Raw genomic sequence first — 23,262 nt, forward strand, 5'->3', positions numbered from 1 at the left:
GGTTGCAGGAGTCTGAGACACATCCAGAAAATCACACGAGACATGGAGCCTTCGACAAAGAGAGGTTGTTTCTCTAACTACTTGCGTGTACTATACCTGCTACTTTTCCTCCCATCATGGTCTAAGGGGCATGCATCCAGTTAAGCTCTTAACAACTGTTCTCAACTCCTATTTAGTTTTGAAGGTTGCTGTTCCTATTCACAACCACTGGGATGCTGAAAAGCTCTCCTAATTTTCCAGTAGTACCAAATCATCTGAAAAAAAGATTTTATCTCTGCCTATAGACCTTGCACTGCCTAGTCTTGAAGGCACTTGACAGGTTATTGGACAATATAAAATCCAAAATTTTATATCAGCCTTTAATCCTGTTTGAATGATAGATTCTCCCCTGATTTCTATAGATGTAGCATCAAGCAATAAGAAAAACTGTGATTTTACTGAGTTGCTTTTTTTTTTTTTCTTCTCTCTATAGACATAGTGTGAAGAGCTGTTACATTTTCCTCCCTCTGCCCTCCGATCTGCCTGACGCCTCCCATAAAGAAGCAGCCTCTCTTTATCCTGCTGGGAACTAAACAGAGAGCAGAAAGTATGGCTAAATGCATGCTTGCCTCTCCCGCAGCCGTGGGAGAAGACACAAGGTCCCTGCAGGACAAACAGCCACCATGAAAGCTCATCTGCTTGGCAAGGGAAGCCCCCGAGGGCTGTGGGTTTGGGGTCAGAGCACTCCCCTGATGTCGTGTCCCCCCCCTGTATTTTATGGGCAGCTGTTTTACTGTTAACTGCATTCACCGTGCAGGTACCGAGGAGTTCCTCCCAGTTCCCAGAGGAATGATGTGCCTACCCCGCAGTATCTGCTGCCAGAGAGCCGCAGTGGGAGAAGAGCAGCACGTGCTGTGGCTGGCCCTGGGCTCTGCCTGTGTGCTCAGTACGTACAGCAGTTGGCCAGTTTGCTGGCCAGGCAGAAGTCTCCAAGCCTGTACCTCAGCTGGCTGCCTCCTGTGTTGAGTGGCAAGAGACCTGGGAGGAGATGTTACCTGTAAAGTCTCTACCTGCAGTCCTGGGGCGAATGCTGCTGGGGATGCAGCAGACAGTGAAGGCCATGGGACACCTGACCACAACCAGAGCTGGAGGAGACCTCCAGGGGTCATCTCCCCCATCTCCACCCCAAAGAGCAACGAACACACCAACGTCACTCCTGGCAAATGCTTCTCCAGCCTACCCTTAGCGATCCCAGTGACAATGTCTCCAGACCCACTCCCCAGGTTCATAGCTATGCCGTTACCCCCACCAGTCACTCAGCTGTCTTTTGCCACCCTCCCTCCCAATCAATCATGTTTTGTCTTCGTTTTTGTTCAGCTCCTTTTTCTGTTCTCTCCCTGCTTGTTCTTTCTCTAATTCCTGACATTGATTTGTTTCTCTTCCAGCTTTGAGACTCATCGGAGCTTTTCAACACCTTTTGTTCCTCCTCATCCTTCTCTTCCTTTCCCCCCTCCCAGATCTTCCGCGTGTCGGTCTCAAGCACAGACCAGGCTGCGGAAGGCAATCAGCTCTGAAAGCCTTTCCGAACTGTATTTTTCTTCTTGGAAAGAATCCCAAAAACAAATAATAAATGTTTATTTTAATTAGTGAGAGGCCACTGGCCTAGTATTACGATCACCTTCTTCTGACAGGATGCACTTAACTGACTGCTGCTTTGCTCAGTCAACGGGGCTGCTGGATTCTTTCGTTAATTCCAGCCGAGAAAAAAAGTCGCACAACAGACTTGGCTCTGCACATAAACAGCACCCATCATTATGGCAGCACATCTGTAGTTAAGGTTGAGCCAGTCTGCTTCCACAACCTGTGATTTTCCAGGCTTCTAACCTGGCAATAATAGGACCTGCTGAATCAAAACTTCTGCACTTTGCTCCTCAGCGAGTCTCTCTCCTCTGCAGCAGCACTCCAGAGAGGCAAGAATGCACTTTTAAGCCAAATGAACTGGCAATTAAGGTAACTGCCCACCCATCGTGTTAGTCTTCCCATCAGAGAGCTGCAGTGAAGCAGGGAGCTTGACCCCCCTTCCCTGTGTGCAGGCACATCGCTGGGACTTACGGAAGTCCCTCCCCAGGCTCTATGGCTGGGTCTGTCTCAGATTTCCTCCGCAGACAAAAATAAAATATGACCCAACCTGAAGTTTCTCGGACTCCCTGGGGCAGGACAACTCACTTGTTTCATCTTTACAAGCACCTTCTCTTAGCACCAGTGATACCTTGGTTTCCCTATGGAGGTTTTTAGATTGATTGGGAGGGGATGTTTACCATCGCCATGCAGCAGACCAATGTTGACCTTTGCCATGTCACGTTACCTGTGCCTTTGTGTCCTCCTAGCAGTGGGTAGGAAAGGTGCTGAGCAAGTTCCTGGAGTTCATCAGGAGATATCCACCCAGCCCTTCAACGTCTCTATCTCTGAGGGTATCAGAGTATTCATTGACTTCATCTGATCCAAGAGGAGACACAGCCGTGAGCTTGGGCAAGCAGATAGACTTGCTTCGCTGCAAGGCATCATGTGCTGCAGCTGCCAAAATCCCCCCCAGGAAGATGACCCCTGGAGACTCACCTTTAAGCCTGGCACAGCCCAGACCTGGGGAGGTGCTGGGGTGAGCGCTGGTAACGAGGCCAACCTTGCCCCAGACAGTGGGGGCTCGTCTGTTCCTTGCAGCCACCTCTGCGATGAACCCAGCAAACGAGCTGGGTTGCTTTGTGATTCGTCGCACAACCTGCACCGTGTTACCCCAGGCAGTCATCCTGGCCGAAACACCTCCAAATGATACCCCTCAGAACAGTTTTTCCAGACGGTGTTTGCAATATGCCCACTTACAAAACAGGTGATGCTGCTTTGGGTGGAACTGCTGCAAGCTTGCATCATGCTCCAGCAAATCTGCTCAAAGGTAGAAAAGTTTCTAACCTGCCTACTAAATTGTTGAAGGCAGACTTAAAAAAATTTTTTTTTTTTTTTCTAAGTTTCTTTTAAATGGCAAGCTCCTTGTCTGCTGGATTGAAGGCTGATACTTCTTGTTTAAGAGAAGAAGCCTGGATTGAGACATCAGTCAGCATTTTGCTGGCTGACACATCCCTATGGACTGCGACAGGCTCACTTGTTAAAGTCCTACTGCCACACGACAGCAGAAATGTTTTGTGTGTTGTTCAGAAGTTACATCTGAGTAACGAGGCTACAGAAGGAGAGCAAGGGTCTTTAGCAGAATAATGATTTTAAAATATATGCAGGTTTGTCACAATGGGCTGTTCTCTAAATCAATATGATGGCATCAAGTGCCAAATTTCTAGTAAAAATTAGAAGATCTTTAGAACAGACCCCAATAATGTCCCATCCATTTGCTGGGGAAACCTAACAGCCAGCTAATGCATCAATAATCGCACATTCAAAAGAAACCGGCACTGTTTGTCACTCTCAAGCATCAACAGGGAAAAGTTTGTAGCCACTCTGCTACGTGCCCCCAGAATGAGGAGGAGGAGGATGTCCAAGGGCTGAGTTTGCAGCTTGCCTTTCTCCCAGCCAGTCACCAGGTAACGTCTCGGAGCCAGCAACCGTCAGGCTGGAACCTCTGCTTCTGACGAGCTGCTCGGCAAAGGTCAGCCACTTAGTGATGAAGCCATAGACATCAACGGCACAAAGAGAACACAAATGACAGGCAGTTCTGGGAAACAGCAGTCCCTGTGCTGCACATGCCACAGGATCTGTCAGCAACAGCCCCTATTTTTAATTTGCCCCGTGCCCCCAGTGAAGAGAATCAGAATAAATCAGGGAGTCAAGATGGGAAGTCATCTGCCCACGTTTCTTCTGCTCCATATCAGACCAGAACCACATCTGAGGCTTTCTAGGAAAAGGTTCAGACGTGAATTCACTCGCTTCATGTGCCACATCAAACAGCGAGCACTCATCCTGGCGTGCTCCTAACGCCACCCTGACTGCACGGGCTGAGCTGCCACCTCGTCCTGCACACAGGGACACACACCCAGGGCTGCACCCTTCCTTCTCCATGCTGGTGTCTCTGACGCATGACTTCAGTCACTTTTTGTCCATCATTTATCAGGCAGAGAGAGTCTCTGCATTTCTTACCAGCCAGAGGAAATCCTTGTAGAAGCAAATGCCATGATGACACATTCCCAAAGATGCCACACTGTCCCACAGGGATGGTGCCACGTGTCACCTTGCAGTGGGTACAGCTGTGATGGCTCTGACAGACCTGTGAAGATCTTAGCTGGATCCAGCATCACACCATGAATTATATTTATCCTTATAAATATGTGCTTGTGTAGATATATATACACATGTACACACATGCACACACACACACAAAATACAAAAAATACAGATATATTGTATCAAATAAATGATAGCAATGGACCTGAGGGTGCATTAGTGATTACCTGGAATAATGAAAGAAGGTGGCAATTTATTTCTTCCTACAGAAGAAGGGTATTTAACAAAATTACAATTTAAACATTATTTATAGGGTAACCTTGTCTCCAAAACCTCTTACAGTGGAAATAAATTGAGGCTCATCCATCATGAGCAAATGCTGCTGTTCCAGTCTCCTCTGGCGGCAGTGTCATACCAGAGTAGGCAATTTCCCAGGATTTCACCAAGCACCTGGAGCTGATCCGATCTCGGCTGCCTTGGGCCACGCTCGGCTGCGTGGTTAATGCACCCTGCCCGCACGAGCGGTCCCGATGAAGTCAGCACAACATTAAGGTAATCTGGAGCTTCCTGGTTCAGATAATCAGAGTCAGATCCCCAGGGCTCGTCTCCACTGAGAAATCAGTGCAAAACATCCAGGATGTGAACTGTCAGTGCCACAAGCATTTGCATTAAGTCCTCCTGCTCCCCACTAAAATGAATTTCTCCCAGTTCAGCCTAACCCAGTTCCCAAACTGAACTGAGCTCAGCGACACAAAGGTAATTTCGGAGAGGAGTGAAGGTGTTGTGGTGGAAATTAGTGCAAATAGCTGCAAGTCAGCAGTATTGGCTCTTTCAGACATTCCAGATGGGTCTTTGGACATATTGCCATTTGAAGGTAGGAGAGTCATCTTCCCTCACTTCCTACCCACTATCTTATTTTAAGTAATGAATCACATGTTTTACTTTTTCCTCCTTTTCCCTTATGAAGCTGCAGATGCAGATCTAGCTTTTCTAGTCCTTCGAAGCTACTTCTGCAACATCAGCAGCAAATAACCTCTGCTGCTATTAAACATTATTTTATCATTGCTACGTGTCATTTGTCATAGAGAAATGACACTTTTCTGATTTCTTAAAATATTCCCCATGGTGACAGACCTTGGTTTTCCTCTAATTAGCTAACTTACTTCTGATATTCAGAAATAAGGGAAATATTCCACCCTGAAGTTTCAGGATTAACTGGAGGTCGCATCCAGGATGTCTGTGAACCTCCTAAACCATGAAGGAGGTGAGAAGACTGTGCACGGCATTGGATCTTTTTTTTTTTTTTGTCAGAAAAAGATGATTTTATCTACTTTTATAACAGAACATGAGACCTTGGAAATTATTTCTGTGTGAAAAATGACAAGGAAAAGCAAAGCAGCAAACAAAACTGCCCCGGAGCTGATGGCACGTCACCAGTGCAGCGTGCACGATGTCCTTCAGCTGACAGCAGTTTCATTAGCAGCTGAGCACGCTACGTTTGCTCCAAGGTGCCTAAAACACGCCAGACTGACAGCTCTTCGGTTGCTTTATTGGGCCCGTTAGAGACAGTAGCAGGGAATCAATTAGCAGTCAGAATAGTTAAGTTGTATGTGACGGTGTGGACAAACACCCCAAAGTGACTCCCAGCCCACTGCAGAGGCTCGACCAGCGTTTCGGCACCCTGAGGCTGCAGGCGGTTTAAGCGAGGAGTCAGAGAAAACGATAAACAAGGACAATTTGGGCAAATTGCACAAGAAGTTGCCCCATCATGCAGATGGAGCCGTTAAATCTGGTCTATCCCACAGAGGAGGGATTTGCTGTGGGGCAGCTCGACCCTCTGCCAGCTGCTAGGAGCCACGTTGCCCCTGCCCCCCCAACCCTCACATTTTTTAAATCGCTTCACTGGTGTGAAAAACCTTTGGGGACTTGGAGGGAGAGAGTTTTCTGGGTCAATCCTGTCAGTCAAGTGCCTTTTACAGGCAGAAAATTAATTTCCGGCATAAAAGCTGAAAAATATGGAAACTCAAGAGGAAACAGAAGGTAGGAAATCTAGGAAAGTAATTGCCCACTTGGCCAGACTGAAAGCAGCAGATTGCTTTGCAAGCTCATTCAGACCCTAAGCAAGTATCCAAGACTTTTCTCTTGTAACCGGTAAAATAATCAATACCTACCCACTTGTGAAGTTTAGTGAAAAAAAATGAACTGGTGAATATTTATAGCAAAAGCCATGGCACATTAGGTATTCCAAAGGACTTATGTAAGCGCCACTTTCTTTAATACAGCTTTAGAGGAAACGCTTTAAGAAGCTTTATCAGCATAAAACATATTTTGAAATTCATGAAATTTAATAATTGGCATAGCAAAGTCAAAGCCATCTAAGTGGAATGACTTAACCCTGCTAGACAGTATTTTTCACTAACTATAATGGTTAATCTGTCAGTTGAGAGAGGAAAATTCTCTTCTATCGTCAAATGCAATGAAACAAAGGAGGAAACGTCTCCAGCTGATGGGGACTTTATAGTAATAAATGGAGTATGGGAAGTTCTATAGAATAAGGCCCATTCTTCAAAGTAAAACCAATTAAACCCAAGTAATTTCAGGAAAATGAGTCAGAGCAATTTCCTTGTGCCTGAACTAAGCGCTGAGTTTCAGTCTGGCCTCAGCCTCTATCTCCTCAGTGGGCATTTTCTTTGGATCTGACCCCGTGAGACTGGCACGAATTTCCCAGCAAAGTCCTTTACTCTGAAATATTTGCACTGTTTTCACACCCATTCAGTGATTGACTCCAACATATATGTTAGCATACAAATGGCAGAGCCTAAGGCTTGGATTTTCCTCCAGGAAGCTGTAGCAGGTAGTCCCTGCAGGGGCCAGGGCAGCACAGTCCTGTGCTGCTACGCATTCCTGAATTTGCTCAATTAAATGTATGAATTAAACACAAATTTACATATGGAGAAGTGTGACAAGGCCTTGTGCAGTTTAACTTATTGAGCTTTGTATCTTACCCTGCCATTCTTGCAAAGAGCACCCAAACCCCATTTACCACAGTAGATGGATTTGGAAGAAAATTCCTCTCTCTTGAGTCTCAGGATAATTTTGTGCTTTACAGAGTTGTTTGGGGTAGTTAAGGGCACCTCAGGCTTGGGATGCATCCTTCTGCAGCTACGAGCCAGCTCCTGGTAGTAATCATTCCTTCATGGAGAATTCACTTTCTTTCAATCATCAAATACATCTCTCATAACAACGAGCAAATGATGATCCCTGCCAGCCAAACTGAACAATTTTTGCTTCAAACCAACTAAATGTCTTCAAGCTTTCTCCTACTAAGGGCTGCAAACAAAAGTCTCTTATTTCTCCTGAATTCAGTTAACCTCTCTGTGGCTAGTTTCCTGCACGTTCTCCATTCTTTGCTGAAATTCTTTGCTGAGACCAGGGACACTGCTTACCCTGTTATATTAAATGGGTCCTTCTTGGTTCCCTGTTTAGAGAAATCCACAAGTGCCAGGGGCGAGTGCCCTGGGACGGGATGGGATGAGCTGACCGCAGCCTCCTCCCGGCCATCGCTTCTTGCTGACTTCTGCTCCTCCCTTAATCTCACGCTGCCATCGTGTTATACAGACTTCTCGGAGCTGTTTCAAAAGAGATCATTTTGGATCACAAGCTTTGCCTGAATCCTTCCCTTTTCTGGCATTTATCACCTGCTGAATTTTTGGGTTCTTCATTGGAAGAAGCCAACATGTCAAAGCAAGAGTGGTTGCCAAGGCTTGTAGAGTTTGAAATGAAAGCCACAAATACCACCAAACCACGTAGGATTTGGCTCTGAGTTAGAACGGATGAAGTTTTGTAGCCTACTAAAATCTAAGATCAAATGAAATCTCCAGCCTCTCTATACAACTAAGATGAATCATCCCCCTCAACAAATTGAAACCACTATACCTCCCAAGGTTCTCTTTGTAATCTACTCAGCCAACAGTCATTTCTACTTTATATATATAATTTGCTTTTGTTACAAAACCGTGAACTCCGAGGCACACGCTGTCCACCTGTCACTGTCTTCCACAGCCTCCAATATAGAACTGATGATGCAATTTTTCATAGAAACACTTCTTACTCTTCATCATGAACTCCTTGGGGCAAGGAATGATTTTATTTTTTTTTTTTTCTCTTTTTGCGTGTTGTGCCTGACACAGCAGGGGCCAGATTTGCATTAAGAAGCATATAATAGGATCTACAGCATAATACGGTATAATGAGTGGTAACAAGCAGAGTGCTAAATGATGTCATTTAGTGCATACTATCCCTGTGGTTCCCTACCATCAGCTTTTTATTGACCAGGCTTGTCCTCACAGTTTCTTACTGATCTAAAAGTTTTCTCTGGCATTACCCCTGTCTGGGTGCCTATTTAATGTTTTTCTGCTGCAGCTCCTTTTCTTCTGTCCAGCTTTCTCAGACTGCTCCAGGATGTTGGGGATTACATTCCTGTGTAACCCTTTCTTATTTTTTTTCTTTTCTTTTTCAATTTCCTTCGCTGCTTCACTTCCCAGCTTTGTAAGCAATGCGGGCAGTCAAGTGCTTCTGCAGGTCAACACATGATTGGCCCCAAAACCAGAGGCGAACCTCTCAACACTCCTTCTGCTCCCTCCAGCGTTTAAGAATCTAAACCCAAACACTCTGCAGAGCACATCGCTGCCAACTCTTCCTCAGCTCTCCTCAGCATCTACTCAGGCTCCACTTGCAATTCTCCTTCCAGAGCAAAACACGCACAATGCGAAGGCAGCTCTGCTCTCACCTGCACCCTCTGGCTAATGCCTCTGCCATGGACCTGCCTCCCACCAGACCCAACAGCGAAGGGGCTGAGGGCTTTCACATCCCGAGATTGTCGTCTCAGGTTTTAGCTTGCATCACTCTCAGTCTTCTTCCCATCTGTGCCACCTCCTGCTACTTCCATCTTCAACCCGCACATTTCAAAACAAGCAACAGGAGCTAATACAAGGCTGCTTGCCTGTATTTCTATTAATCATCCCCTCGTCCCATCTGTCACCTCTCTCTTTCATTCTGGCCCACCCAGCTCCCAAATTTATAGCACTCACAATGCAGAAGAGTTAATCAAATCCAATTTCTCAGCAAAATCTCTAGCATCTGCTGTTCCATATTTGGTTCCCAGCAAGGGCTGCTCAGTCCCAGCCTCATCTCCCCTGTTTGTACCACGGTTCCCGTTAGACCAAATGAAGAGCGTAATTAATTAATTGGTACCCAAACTTGAGCGTTCCACATGCATCATTAGAAATAATCAAAATAGCTCTGCTGTATGTGTAAATATCTTTTGACTCTGTCTTATCATTTACTATTTGCACGGTAGCAGTAGCTAGAAGCCCCAGCTCACCCTAGGATCTCATCGCTGCAGGTCAGACGCAGGCGAGAGCTGCAGACAAACAAACGGAGGGAAGGGAGAGCAAAACAGGGAAAGACAGGCAAAACTTCTCCATAGTCTATACCACACGTTCACTGGAATGACACTCATATGAGTGTGGTTTTATAATAGAAACCATTAAAAAAATTTTTTAAAAATAATCAGAAGCGGTATGTTCACCTCTATCAGGCTTATCTATTTTTTTAAACAGAATTTCTCGACAGTTAGTAGATTTCAAAGAATATATTTTTAAATTCAAAACACAATGTTTGATTTATCACAGATACTGAGGCCAAGGTGTTCTCTCTGCCAGGGCAGGTGCGGGCAGGGCTGGGGCCAGGCAGCTCTGAGCACTGTCGGATGCAGAGGGCGAAGCCCCCACAGCCCCAAACTGCCCTTTTGTACCAGACCCAGCTGTGTTTCCTGAGTTTCTTCCACGTGTCCCCCCTTGGAGAACACCTTGTCCTGCATTGCTTTTACCAATCATGGATTTCAGCAGGTAGCGGTGCAGAGCACATCTCTCAAGGAGACTTGTTAGCCCTTTGTGAACGAACACCATTGGTCTGCCAACACCAGCTCAGTGAAGCAGTGGGCTGGGGGACACTAATGGAAAACCCATTATCCACCAGCCCAGTCCCGCTTCTGCTCTCTTTTGGAGGATGGTACCTCAGGCATTCACTTATTTGACATTCATTGTTTTTTCTGGAGCCCAGCTGCTTTAGCTGTACCCGTCATTTCTTTCCTTTGCGGCGCAAATCATTTAGATGCATGCGTAGCTCTGAAACAAAACAGCCGTTTCTTCCTGCACAGCTCAGCCCGGTGCCTTCTCCTGAAGATAATTCATGTGCCTACTGTTCTCAGCAGCAGGGATGTAAAGGGAGAAGTTTGGGGTATGCTTAATTAAAATATATCTTATACTGTTTACTGACTGAAGAGTTGTTCGACAGATGCTCCATCCTTAGCTATGTTTAAATTATTCCCTAAGCAAACAATGCAAACTGCACACTTCATCTTACCCAATAGAAAAATAAACAGAACATGCAAAATATATGGTTCTGGTATAAGATCCCATACAAAGAACACTGATTTCTCCTTTGCTTAAATATTTTCTGCACAATGTTTGCTCAGTAATTTATTCTTCTACTGGCTACAACAAATTAAATGTCCAAATCTGTTTATCTTATGAATTTTCAAGACTAATAGTGAGTCTCCTATTTCAGCTTAAATAACGTTGTTGGTGAGGTACCTCTTGATGGATTGTATAAATAAAGCCAGATACAGAGATTAAAAAAAACCCCACAACCAAGAGCTGGTTTATTTCCCATTTTTCTTAGTTTACCGAAGAGGCATGTGAATATTGCAATCAATCAGCTCTATTTTCCCTAAAACTCCTGGGGCATTTGGGTCCTTTATAGAGGAAAGAAAAATCACCACCTGAAATGGATCACAGAAGACCTGCTTTGCTGCTTTCAGGTCCTTCCCACAACATCCCCTCTGCGTCCTGCCTCGGACACGGCCGAGAGGCAGGAGGGGATGGGGTGAGCTGGGGGGTTCACAGGGCACCAGGCACCCGCCCCCCCCCCCCCCCCCCCCCCCCCGGCATGACCCGAGCTCCGTGGGCAAGTGGCCCCCCTGAATCCAGAGCGGCTGGCTGGAGCCAAGGAGGCCAGCCCAAACCACAGAGCCCCCCTCCCCTCCAGCCACGGCCATCCCTCAACCGACTCCGGTCACCCTTGGAAGAGCCAAAACATGTGATTTGGCCATCAGCCCAGCCTTGCAGGACATCCCTGTAGGGCAGTGCAGATGCTGCCATAAAGACTGATAAAAATCACTTTTTACCTTGGCCTTTGAAATCCAGAGCTGCGTCAGACATGGCAGACACCAGATTAGGGAGCAGGAAGGAATGTATCTGAGGCAGGATCGGACCCATCGCCCACCACGGCCCTTGATCTCATATCAACCCGTGCTGGGCTCCCCAGCACTGCCAGAGAGCCTGGAGAGAAATCCTGGCTAACACACTTAGTACAAATGTTCCCCACTAATTAAATTATTTGTTCACAATTTGTAGATGGACTAAGCCTGGCAAAGACATTTCATATCTCTATAGCCACCTCATGTTAATTCACAAACAATTACAGCAATTTATTTCTCACGAGACTTAAAAGGCAGAGGATGGAAGAGTCAATTTAGAGACATCCTGGCACCGCTGCCAGGAGCTTCCTATCATTTTCACTGCACAAGCAGAAGCTGGGGTGTTCTCTTGCTTTCTTGAAGCTCAAAAACAAAGCAACATTTAATGTCGCTCTCGAGAGCCACCATCCACCTGCTGCCAGCAGTTCCTGCTGGTTGCCATGTGCTTGGAGCCCACCCAGGACAAAACTGTGAATTTTTGTATGGAGACTTTTGTAATAGGGCCAGGGACAAGTTCCTGCCTTGCTTTCACTGCTGGCAGACTTAAAATTGTCAGCAGGAAGGAGCGGAGGGGCAGACGGGAGCCTGTTTCCTAGTGTGTATGTAATTCACGTGCTGCGCCACGGCTTCGCCTGGGGAAGTTTCGATATTGACGTTTTGGATCTGTCTCACCATGTCACTTCCCACCAAATATATTTAAAGAGAAGTCAAACAAAAGAATAAAACATCAGGGAGCTAATGGGTCTGATTCATGGTGGTGTTTCTCCAGATTTAGGTAATTCCTCTCAAAACTCCGCTTCAGAAATGCAGAAAAACTGAACGCAGAGACCAGCAGTAGGAGCAGAGCAATTTCTGTGACTAGCGATGCAGGAACAGTGACACAGCCCTTGAGGGAAAGCAAGGATGCAGGTGGAAAGGGAAGAAAGAAGATGGCTTCAACTTATCGGTTACTAATACAATGAACAGATCAGCAAAACGAGGAGGGCCCTCAGGCAATGGGTTAGGAAAAGGTGCACAGTCTTGGCGTGAAAATTAGCAGCACATCCGAAAGAATTTACGAGCTGCCCTCCCTCTGCCCTGACACGCAGGGCTGCAGCCAGCATCGGGCTGTCCCAGCTGGAGTAAGGGCTGTTTCATGTTTCGCGAGTGCCGAAGGAGACACCCGCTCTGCCTGTCATCTGCCGGGGGTCAGACCAGCGGCAGGGAAGACCTGAAGGCACCCGTAGGGGCTGGGGTATCACCGGAGAGGCAGGTACAGCCCTCGGGAAGGAGCTGGGCAGAGCCGGGCTCCAACCTCCTCCATCGGAGCGGCCGGTTCTGCCCGTGCGTGTTAATGGTCTGATCAAATAGCGTGTGATGGGTCTGTTCTACATCTCAGGTGCTGCAAGGGGGAAGTCGGATACACGTTCCTGTTCCTGCAAATTGGTCACATCCTGAGGAATTGCTGTGAATCTGCTTTCCACTGATCGACAGCAGCTACGTGATCTCAACTGCCAAGTGCTGCTTGGGAGTTAGGAGAGTTTCTTGTTGAGGAAACAAGTATATACAGGGCTGGCCCGTTAGGACCCATGAGCTGGAAAATGCTTTTGAAATGCACTGAATAGAAATACAGATTAGGAGAAGAAACATGTCGTAAAATGCCTCTTTGGAACATTACTGTCAACAAAACCAGCAGTACAAATACCTTTACGGTATGTTTGCTTGTGAAAGAGACTGTGAAAGTCATTACTCTGCAAATATTGCTATATTTTCTTCTACAAGATGGTACTGCACAGAGGTATCAACACAGGCTCCAAAGGAGGAGCAACCCAGATCATCTTGAATATCAGAATGTACAATCATGCATTGCCTGCGAAGGAAATAAGGATAACTTGGCATTGCATAACTATAGCCTCATTATCATCATGACTCACTTATTATTTTTACTGCATAGCTTTTTCCAATGTCAGACCCACAGTTATCTCTAAATAAGAGGTTTATATTCCCCTTCTTGTAAATCAAACTCAGAATAAAGAAATTTTTTGCAAAATACGTTTTGCTGACCTTTTGCTGTTGCCTTCGTGTTAGTCTGTCCCAGCCAAATCCCTGCGAGTCCTCTTGGGCAAACAGTTAAACTCCTTCCACCAGAATTACACGCTGATTTTGCAGACCCCTTGTTTTTCACTATTGCATTAGAGACTAGAAACAACAGCGCAGGGCTTAGCCAAACAGTGACCCCAAAACATGAGAAACTTGCAACCTCTGCACAGATAGCCTATGAATTGAAAAAGGGCTCAGTGACTTGGCTAACAGAAATATTTACCCAGCTCTAGGGAAAATACTCAGCCACAGATTTTTATCTAACAACTTCTCTGGTGACAGTTTAATATGGAATTTGAACTCAAAAGGGTAATTGAACTTCAACAAGCTTTTCCTACAAAGAACACTGAAAATTGCACTTTCTTCTGGCCGATGGATACTTTCATTGCTTATGGTATAATATTCTCTTAGCATATAGGGGATTACTCGTATTTTATGCATTTACAGACATAGGTCCAAACACAAACACAGGTATTATGCGTAGCACTGAGATGTTGCAAAGAAAAATGCTGAGATTTTCACATCTTGGGAGAGGTTTTAACCAGCTCCCAAATGTCACATGGCAGTTAAAATGGAACTATACTCATGTTTTTATTCAAATAACTACTCTAAAATTACAAAAGATAAGTACCACCTTTCAGCATGAATAAACTTGAATACATACTAAAAATAATTCTGCATTAACTCCTGAAGTTACTGCCTTCTGGAAGGTGTAAATGGATAGAGTTTGCTGTTAGATGTTTTACATAACCTTATGTCAAAAAACTCAATAAAATGAAAATTGCATATCTGAAAAGTGAATCTGCAGCGTTTTGAGAGGTAGTTTCACAATTTATTTTTATAAAAAAACCCTCTCAAGTCTTTTAGCTAAGCCTGAGATTCTTGACACAATTCACTTTTTCACTCTGATTAGATAGCATCAAAATTTTAGGGGATGGACAAAGAGGTCTGAAATCCAGTTTAGGGATTAGGGTATAATTCTCTCACCCTTACTTACAACAGCTTGTACTTAAGAGTGTGAGTAGCCCTGGTGAAATCAATGAACTCAACTGCAGAGTAAGGAACAACTTGACCTGAGGAAGGCAGGCAGCATCTGACCCACTATTGATAAACGAACTCCAGTGGCAGGCTGTGATTTGAGCTATACCCCAGTGCCAGCACCCTTTCAAAACCTTTCTGTCCTCCCCTGCTTTTAACATATTACACTTGATTTTTTTTTTAACCCAGCCATCTGGGTAGTGGATGAACTATTTTCTTGAGCTTCTCTGGGTCAAGGTGGCCCTGGATAGTGCTAGAAAGAATTCTTCATCTACCCCACACCCTCCTCCTCTGGCACCCCCTCCCACCCCTTACAGCTGACCCTGGGAAGTCCGGAGCAGCGGGACCAAGAGGGGTTTGGTTATCATCCCTCCATCACAGTGCCGCAGCGTTACCTCCTGGTCGAGAAGCTCCGTATTATTCCTGAGTGAGAACAGCACAGGACATTTGGCTCTGCTGCCATGGAAGATGCTGGGGCTCCTGCAAGATCAGAGATGTGTTATTTCTTATAAATAAAGTTCTCTCAAGACAATGTGTGGCAATGAGTAGAAGTAATATACTGCTGTGAGAGGAAAAATGCAGCAACACCTGACATTTCAGCAATTGTTTGGGGATTTCTCGAGGAAGGGGAGTGCTGGGTTGTGTTTCTTTATCATAACTTGGAGGACAATTTTCATCCTTGAATCAGGCATTATTTTCAGAAAGTACAGCTGGTGAAATTCACCAGGAGAATATTTGAAACTGTGAATAATAAAATATTTATTAACCCAAGTACAGCAGATTAGAGCCTTTTATTTCTAGAAGATACCGTGCAGACAGCTTCTTTCTGTAGCAAGGACGAGTTCTGTAAATCCAAGTAAAGCAATAGCATAAACAGGCAGAGCATAATACAAAATGAATTCCTAAGTGCTAACTAAAGAGTCTAAGAATTATTGCAAACGGTTACTGCTGATCATTTAAAACATGGAAGGCTATACCTTACTGTAACAAGGACTGAGCTTTTGGGCTGTGTTGTTACACACAGATGGTTTTCCAATGCATTGCTAGGTTCAACAACATTGAGTAATTTGGGGAAAACACTTTCCTGTAGGAGGGGGTAGTCTTTGCACCAATTTCAGACATTTCCCCCTGTGCCAAGACTCCCCATCTAACCAAGGAAGAGATTCCTCACAGCTCTGCTAAGCTGTCCTCTTGAGAAGCCTGCTTTCCTTGTGGATGAGAGAGACAGCATAGACAATGAATTCATTCAGACATGTAAAGTGGATAAATACCCACTTACACGATACTAGCAAATGCTAGGCATGAGATGAGATGGTTCACAGACCTTCCCTGACCGAGGGAACTATCTCCGATCCAATCTTCTGAGTGTCACAGGTGACTCACCCAGCTTTACATACAACACGTTTGATGCAACCGTATCATCCTGAAAGGCACCCACTTGTAACTAAAAGAAAGCAAGACCTTAGGAATCAACCATTTTCTTGGTAGTTTCTTCCAGTTGCTAACTGCCCAGCTTTTAAACGTTTGCATCAGGTTAGCAATATGGACAGGGCCATTAGCACTTGCTGGTTGTTTTCCTGTTAGATGGAGAAGCCCTTCCATGTGCAGCACATCTCCCATGATGGTGTACATAAATTGTGTGGAATCACCTCCCAAACTTTTTGCTAAATGAACCAGATCAAGTTCTGAGACATTTTTCCAGCTTACAACACATTTCTATAGCTTTTGACTATAATGATCCTTTGTGGCATTAAAATCTAATCATCTGCACCAAATAATAAGCTTGAGCATTGTCCCAGTGAGCGGTAACGGTGTATCTACATGCTGTGATCAGTACTTTGGTGGTGAGTTGCAAATACAAAATCCGGTGGGCAAATTCAAGTCTTTACTTGCGAGTGCTGTGATGCTTTACTAAGAGAAGAATTTGTGTGTTTGAATATATGATTTTCCAGACAAGTTAGTAATCATCGGGTTCTTTAAAAAGAAATTTTGACCAAAATTGTGACCGTGGAAACAGCTACATGTTGGGTCTTCTGCAGATTTGTCCCATCCCATTCACTGTATTGTAGCAGTCCAACCCAACCTACTGTTTGGGTTGGACTGTAGGAGAGAATGTCCTAATTCTTTGTTACTAAAAGATCTATTCTGCATGTAACTTTACAGATCTCCTTGCTGTAAGTTTGCTCTACTCTGATGACTTCACCCCTCTGGAAGCGTAAGTGCCTGCCTCATTTGGACTTCAAATACCACACATTGAGAGTGGGAAGATTTTTGAAAGTCCACAGCTTCTGTCTTCTGACACGGATCAGAAATTTTCCCAACTCCAATGGGAGCAGAGTTAGACCAGCACAGGCTGGCTTCCTTTTACAGCCAATCCCTGCAGTCACGCATTTGAAAATCATTCTTAGCTGTGGTATTTATGCTGCAAACATCTCTTCTTTTATCAATAAACACCTCTTGAAGCCAAGCTTTGGCTATGTAACAAACTTGAATTCAACAAGCGGATTGTAGGCATTTGTTGAAGAGCCAAAAAAAATGCAAACGTACAGTTAAGGACCTTTATCTTTGGGAGCCGTCACTCACCATCATTTTCCCTCATTCTATTTACATGTTTTAGCAGAGCTGCATGATTTTGTGTCTTACATAATATAGACTGGATAACTGCCAAGTGTCCCATATGTTGTAGGTCATTCCCACGGCTGTTGATGCTTAATCTCGTCTCCTGTTTCTCCATGAGCAGGCACCCTACCAAGTTTTGATACACATAATGTATTGGGTAAAGAATTCCTTTTCAATAATAAAAAAGAAAAGGGGGGAGAAACCCAAACAAAACAAGAAAACAGAATGTTTTGAAGTAGCAGAGCAAAACATTTTAATTGAGCTGATAAAAAAAAATCAGTCCAAAAAGTATCAAAATCCCTCATGAGGTGGCAAAATTTATTCAGCTCTGAATTTGAGGGGTGGATGCTGAGGGCAGTCTGGAATCTGGAGCAGAGACAAGACATTATACAAACAGCAACTGCAGGAGAAGAGGGGGTATTTACATGAGACACGATAAGCAGCGCACAAGGAAACCATTGCAGGACCGCTCGTTAATGATTGACACTTCAGATCCCGAGGTGAAGAATTCCTGAGGCTCCAGCAGTCTCGTGTTTGGGGGAAGGTAATGAGAGCACTTTGTGAGCAAAGTAGGTCACAGCTCAGCAGGAGAGGCACGTTAAACTCTGAAGATGCATAGCTTCCAAGAGGGTTTCTTTTTTTCTGCAGTTATTTCGTTTAGCCAAGTATAATCCGTATTTTAAGGAAAACAAGATGGTCGTAATTTACGGGTCACCCCATTGTTCTTGCAACGGCTTTGTGAAAGAGGAAAGCGATTGCACTGTCTTGCTACAAAAGATGGTGATTTGGGTAAGTAAGCTCAATTGTCTGAACAATAATCTGCAAATGAGTGTAAAAAAATATATCAGAGAACAAAGCATGAGTCACACAGATTTACTCAATAAGAAACAGCAAGTCAACTTTCATAGGATTTGGGTAATGTGCGTATCTCCTGAAGCTACGCTTAGCTGCAGCAGCAGTCATGGTGGAGACAAGACACACACAGCAATAAAAATACCCAGTCGTTTCGAGAGTAGTCAGTGGAAAATTTCAGGTGACAAACACCAAACCAAAACAAAACTCAGTCGTGTCGTATTTCTGATAGCTCGCATAAACTCTGCAAAGCGAGCCCAGAAATTATCCAGAGAGGTCTGAGGAATGCGATGTTTTGCCCGCTATCCCGTCAGGAACAAGAGACTAATGACAGGAATGATTGAGGCTAGATTTTGACACTTGAGAGTACATAGAGTAGGTGTAGAAAAGATTACAGTTATGCACACAGATGGAAGAAGTAGATCACTGGAGAAGAGAAGTGTGACAGTATTAAGACAGACAAAGTAATTTATTTTATAGGAAACTATTATACAGTTGAGAATCATGGGGCTTTTTTTCCCATTAGAGTGAAAAGGAGAGAATATCTGATTTTCTTCCACATGATCCACAAGATGCGTCATGTGCTTCTGGTGGTGTCAGAGAAAAGAAAACGGTTTAGAGAGTGGGCGAACATTTGGATTTCTACCTGATTGACAATGTGCAAGTCAGGGAATTGGCCCAGCATCAATGAGTATCTAATTAATTTTAGCAGTAAATACTGCCAGCACTACACATAACAGGTTCAGAATCAATACATTGTCCTATATCTAAAGAGCCACCATGGAAAAGAGTAATTTTACCAATTCCCTGTCCCAGACTTCTCCCTGTAGAAGCTGGAACAACTTCTAGGTTTAGGAGTGTTATTTTGCCAGTGTTTCTTATGGTTCATTTAATCTAGTGACCAAACATTAAAAAAACCAAACCCAAATGCTGGCAGTCACCCACTGGGACTTACCCAGATCTCAGAGAGAGAGATTTCCCTCCCAAATCTGGCAAAATATGGCTGTTAGCTCTGAATTACAGGATTTTGTATTGCTTTGCAGCAGTGACGCCGTGCACGGACCAGAAAATATTTTGCATTGGGGCACTAACGCTTCTGTCTTATGCATCGAGTAAATGCATGCATAAAGCAGGACTGATTTCAGTTTTCTAACATCAGAATGGTTTGGATTTTGGCACACAGAGGCCAAATCCTGTCTTATAGCCAGCCCAGGATTTTCATGTAAATGAAAAGACCAAATCTGAAATTCTATTAGAAAAGGATGGAAGGAAAAAAAAAACCTTAAGGAGGAGAAGCAGCTTGACGTAGATCAAAATTATTTCAGAAATTGACTCTGAAGTAATTGGCAATACTATTTTAGGCACCAGGTAAGCAATGATTTATTTTATAAACTAAGAGCTCAAATGTACGTTAAAAACGGAGGCAGAATACTTGTACAAAATATACGGGTTTTTCCTTGCCAACCTTCCCTAACGTTATCCGTAAAACACACGCAGACGGTACAGAGGTATCAGAGCCTTTCAGAGTCTTTCGTATATTCTTCCTCTGCACATTAAAGTTAGAGACACTAAGAGTTGAACAAATCATCAAGAGACACGTATGTGCCTAAACTCCCTTTGTTTCAGCAGTCTACATATTTTCTGAAGATCTAAGTCCAGAGACACCAGATGGTCGTTTTTCGCAGATATTTAAGCACCTACACATGCAAATAGGTGCCCAGCGGTATTTTCAAGCATGTCCAAACACTTTGCTCTCTAAATAACCATTAAAAAAGTTGATGTGACATTTTCATCTTATGAGATTTTTCGAAAATATCAAAGGGAAAAATAGTTCTACGGGAATTTGTCAGTAATTGAAAAGATGTGCAGCTCCAGGCTACAGAGTGGGTACCACATAGATCTGTGATACTGCAGCATAACACGGTACCAGACAGGGCCAAGCAATGACAGCGGAACTAGAAATAACCTGGCACTGGAAGAATTAAAAACTCCAGTTAAAGCTAGATTTAAAAAAAAAACAGAGCCACATTTCTTCATATCGCAACCACGTAGTTATCGCTGGCTGTGCACACAAGGCAGCTGCGCTCCTGAGGTTCAACAGCCAAACGCCCCTGACCCTCCCTACCCTCCAGGATTCCCAAAAAATGGATGGGGGGCACAAAAATACACTTAAGAAAGCTGATTTTAAGAAATTCAGCTGCAGTTTACCCTATAAACATTCAGCAAAGAGTCTCAAACCAAAAAAGAGAAGACCGAGGCAGTTCAGAGTGCAGACAACCAGAAGTATAAACGCAAAACAAAAATACCAACAGTTATTCCCCTCCTTTCTATGAACATGGGTTTTGGGTACTCTAACACCAGCAAAGCTTCTGTTACACCAGACAGCCTGTGCTAGGTTTTATTAAGGAGAAATACGGTGTTACTTTGGTTCTTAAGAAGAATACACATGTTAAGAAAAATATGTGATAGGCTTTGTCCTAGAGATTGTTTTAGGTGCCTGACACTTCAGCAAATTAGTTTACAGCAAAATACAAAGGAAGACTGTCTTGGGGAACAATTAGAGAGTTTTAAAATGCAACAAAAAGTTACAGGGAAAAATCTCTTCGCTACAATTCAGTTTTGTCTCAAAGGGAATGAACAGAATTTTATTACTTTGATCTTCTAAAGAATGTGTTTCTTAACTTCATTAGTCATTTTGCTTAATTTTAAATACGGATGCCACGAGAGACAAAACCCCAGCAATTTAAAATGGACAGTGCCTTCTATAGTCGTCAAAATTACTCTGCTGAAGTTCAGTTCAAAAGTTCAGTTCAAGAAACTTTATGGCAGACAATCTGTTGTAATTAATAAGCATTCCTAATTAATGGCTGGCCTGATGTAACCTTTGAGAAGGATCACAACCTTTCCCTTTAAGATCTCAAAGTAACGATTTCTCTTCATGATCACAACCTTTCTCTCTAAAAGATTTAGCGATGGGTTAAATGATAGCAAGAGGTAGATAATTCCACTATTAACCAAAGTTAAAAGTCCTTTAGCTTGCAGTTCTCGGAGACCGTACTAACCGTGCTGATTATAAAGCATGAATTTTAATAACAACACCGTGCTGTATTTCTCACTAGCATAGGTTGAGAACTAATTAAAATACAACTGGAATATATTTGCCTCTAACTAAGCGAGGAACATGACTGAGTAACACCACCTTCCTGCATCATCTCAAAAAGAAACAGCACTTGAAGCACTCCTTTCCTCTGCAAAGTTAAAAGTCAGGTGAAGTTTTATTTTACTAAGGGGGGGCATTAGTTGCAAATATTTCAAAGGGCTGAGATTTGAGGTATTCCTATTCGCTTTATGGTTCATGCAGTTTTCCTTTTACGAGCACCATTATAAATGTGAAAAAGCTAACACTGTTATCTTAACTGATACTGGGGTTTTTGAGTTTTTCAAATTTATTTCCATGAAGTTAGGACAAGGAAGTTAAAATGAATTTGTTTTCTCTATGAAGAGCAGATATTCCAGAAGCAATAAGATTTTAGATTATTAAAATAGCCCTTGTCACATGCTGATAGATTTTCTTTCTCGGTGCATTCAAGAAGCACAAGCTTCAGACCACCTTTGCTGAGGGCACTGTACAGCTTCTCTGGGTGGTGGCCAGCAAACACCAGGATGCCGCACACCCACAGATGAGCCACCACCCTGCGATGGAGCGCCTTTCCAAGGCATCCCGAAGCAAGGACTGGTCCAGCATGGTGCGGTCCCATCCTGTTGGGCAACCGTGGGCAGCTACCTTGCCTGGCCTGACAATAATCACAGTCTCGGGCAACGAGAGCCAACGACACCGAGCCATCGGAGTCAATGAAGAGAGTGAAGAGGACTCACAAGGTTAAACTATGCTAACAGGAGAACCAAGACGAGTAAGAGTGGTTTCCCCTCCAGCAGACATTGCCGGACGGGCTTGCCACTCTCAGATCTCTCTTCTCATCTCCGCCTGGCAGCTGGGCTTTCCTCTTTCTTCTGGCTTACACAGACGCACAAGTCGCCTAAAGCAGTCACCTTGCTTTCCAGAAAGGCCTGACCAGTAACCTCCCACAGAAACAAGGAGAGGGTGCTCCTAGGCTTATGGGGAGCCTTACAAATGTCAAACTCGAGAAAAATGGACTGATTTCATCTGATTCAAGGCATCTTCCAGGCAGGGACATTGCATAGTTACTTACATAATTAAATGGAGCCTAAATATAGAGCGCTGATAATATATATCAAGTCCTTCTACAGGATTCAGACTCCACCGCAGAAGCAGAAATAAACAGACACAGAAACCTGACATATGGGTCTACGAGCCTTTTCCCCCCTTTTGGGGCGAGTATCTTTGGTGAACAGTGCAAACCTTTCAGGTCAGCGGTGCCGTAGGAATTGAAAGTACAACTTTACCCTTTCCTTGTACGCCTGAAGGTAGTTTTGGAGAGCAGAAGAAAGGAAAGAGGTTTGTTGTTGGGGTTTTTTTCTTAATGAAGTATTTAATAAAAATTTAAAAATTGAAACCAATCCTTTTTTTCTGCCATCCTACACATAACTTCAGTTTGGGAGACAAGAGTTCAGCTGATGGAAACCTTGGCCCTGCTGAGGACTGACCTTCCCTTGCCACGGGCAGGCCACCCGCTTCCAGAGGTGTGTTTTATAGAAGGTTTCTATCTTAACACCAAAAAGATCTTTGAGTTAAAAACAACAAGCAATGTGATTTGTTGAGTCAGACTGTTATGAATGAGAAATCAGAAATTATAAAACCGTTTTTCTTTGTCAAGCAGTACACAAACAATTAGCCTCCCCAATTCCCTGGCCTGCTGAGGAACACCGCGTTCACGTTTCCTTTTATTTTTTGCAGTCATCGGCGGAAATACGCCTTAAAGTTGTACTCAGCCACGCAGAGAGCCTGGTACTTTGTGAAATGAAGTTTATCTAAACCCCTGAAGTTTGTGCTCACTCCAAGAAGGGCGATGTGCTGCTCTCTAATTCGATTTGCTGTTCCTGTTACCGAGGGGCACCCACGGACCCGCGAGTCAGCCCCGTTCCTACGATCGCTGTGTCGCTGAGCTCACGCTGTACGCAGGCCGAGCTCACACCGAGACCGGTAATAAATAACCGACTCTGAGCAACACGCG

The 23,262-nt window shown here is 44.1% G+C and overlaps 2 long non-coding RNA genes across 5 annotated transcripts in view; both read right to left on the reverse strand.

Moving 5' to 3' along the window:
* Window positions 1–23,262, reverse strand: part of LOC142603838 (uncharacterized) — a 44,454-nt gene that overhangs the window by 15,358 nt on the left and 5,834 nt on the right. For all 4 annotated transcript variants that reach the window (XR_012837716.1, XR_012837718.1, XR_012837715.1 and 1 more), the window contains exons 4-5: window positions 15,034–15,118; window positions 13,565–13,699 (exon numbers count right to left, since the gene is read on the reverse strand). This is a non-coding gene — a long non-coding RNA (uncharacterized LOC142603838). The remainder of the gene's footprint in view (window positions 1–13,564; window positions 13,700–15,033; window positions 15,119–23,262) is intronic.
* Window positions 395–13,517, reverse strand: LOC142603839 (uncharacterized). The gene is made up of 3 exons (XR_012837719.1): window positions 2,596–13,517; window positions 2,345–2,475; window positions 395–1,017 (listed from the first exon to the last, which is right to left on the reverse strand). It is a non-coding gene; the product is annotated as an uncharacterized LOC142603839 (long non-coding RNA).

This window comes from Balearica regulorum, chromosome 14, assembly GCF_011004875.1.
Source record: "Balearica regulorum gibbericeps isolate bBalReg1 chromosome 14, bBalReg1.pri, whole genome shotgun sequence".
In the NCBI taxonomy this organism is placed as follows: Eukaryota; Metazoa; Chordata; class Aves; order Gruiformes; family Gruidae; genus Balearica; species Balearica regulorum.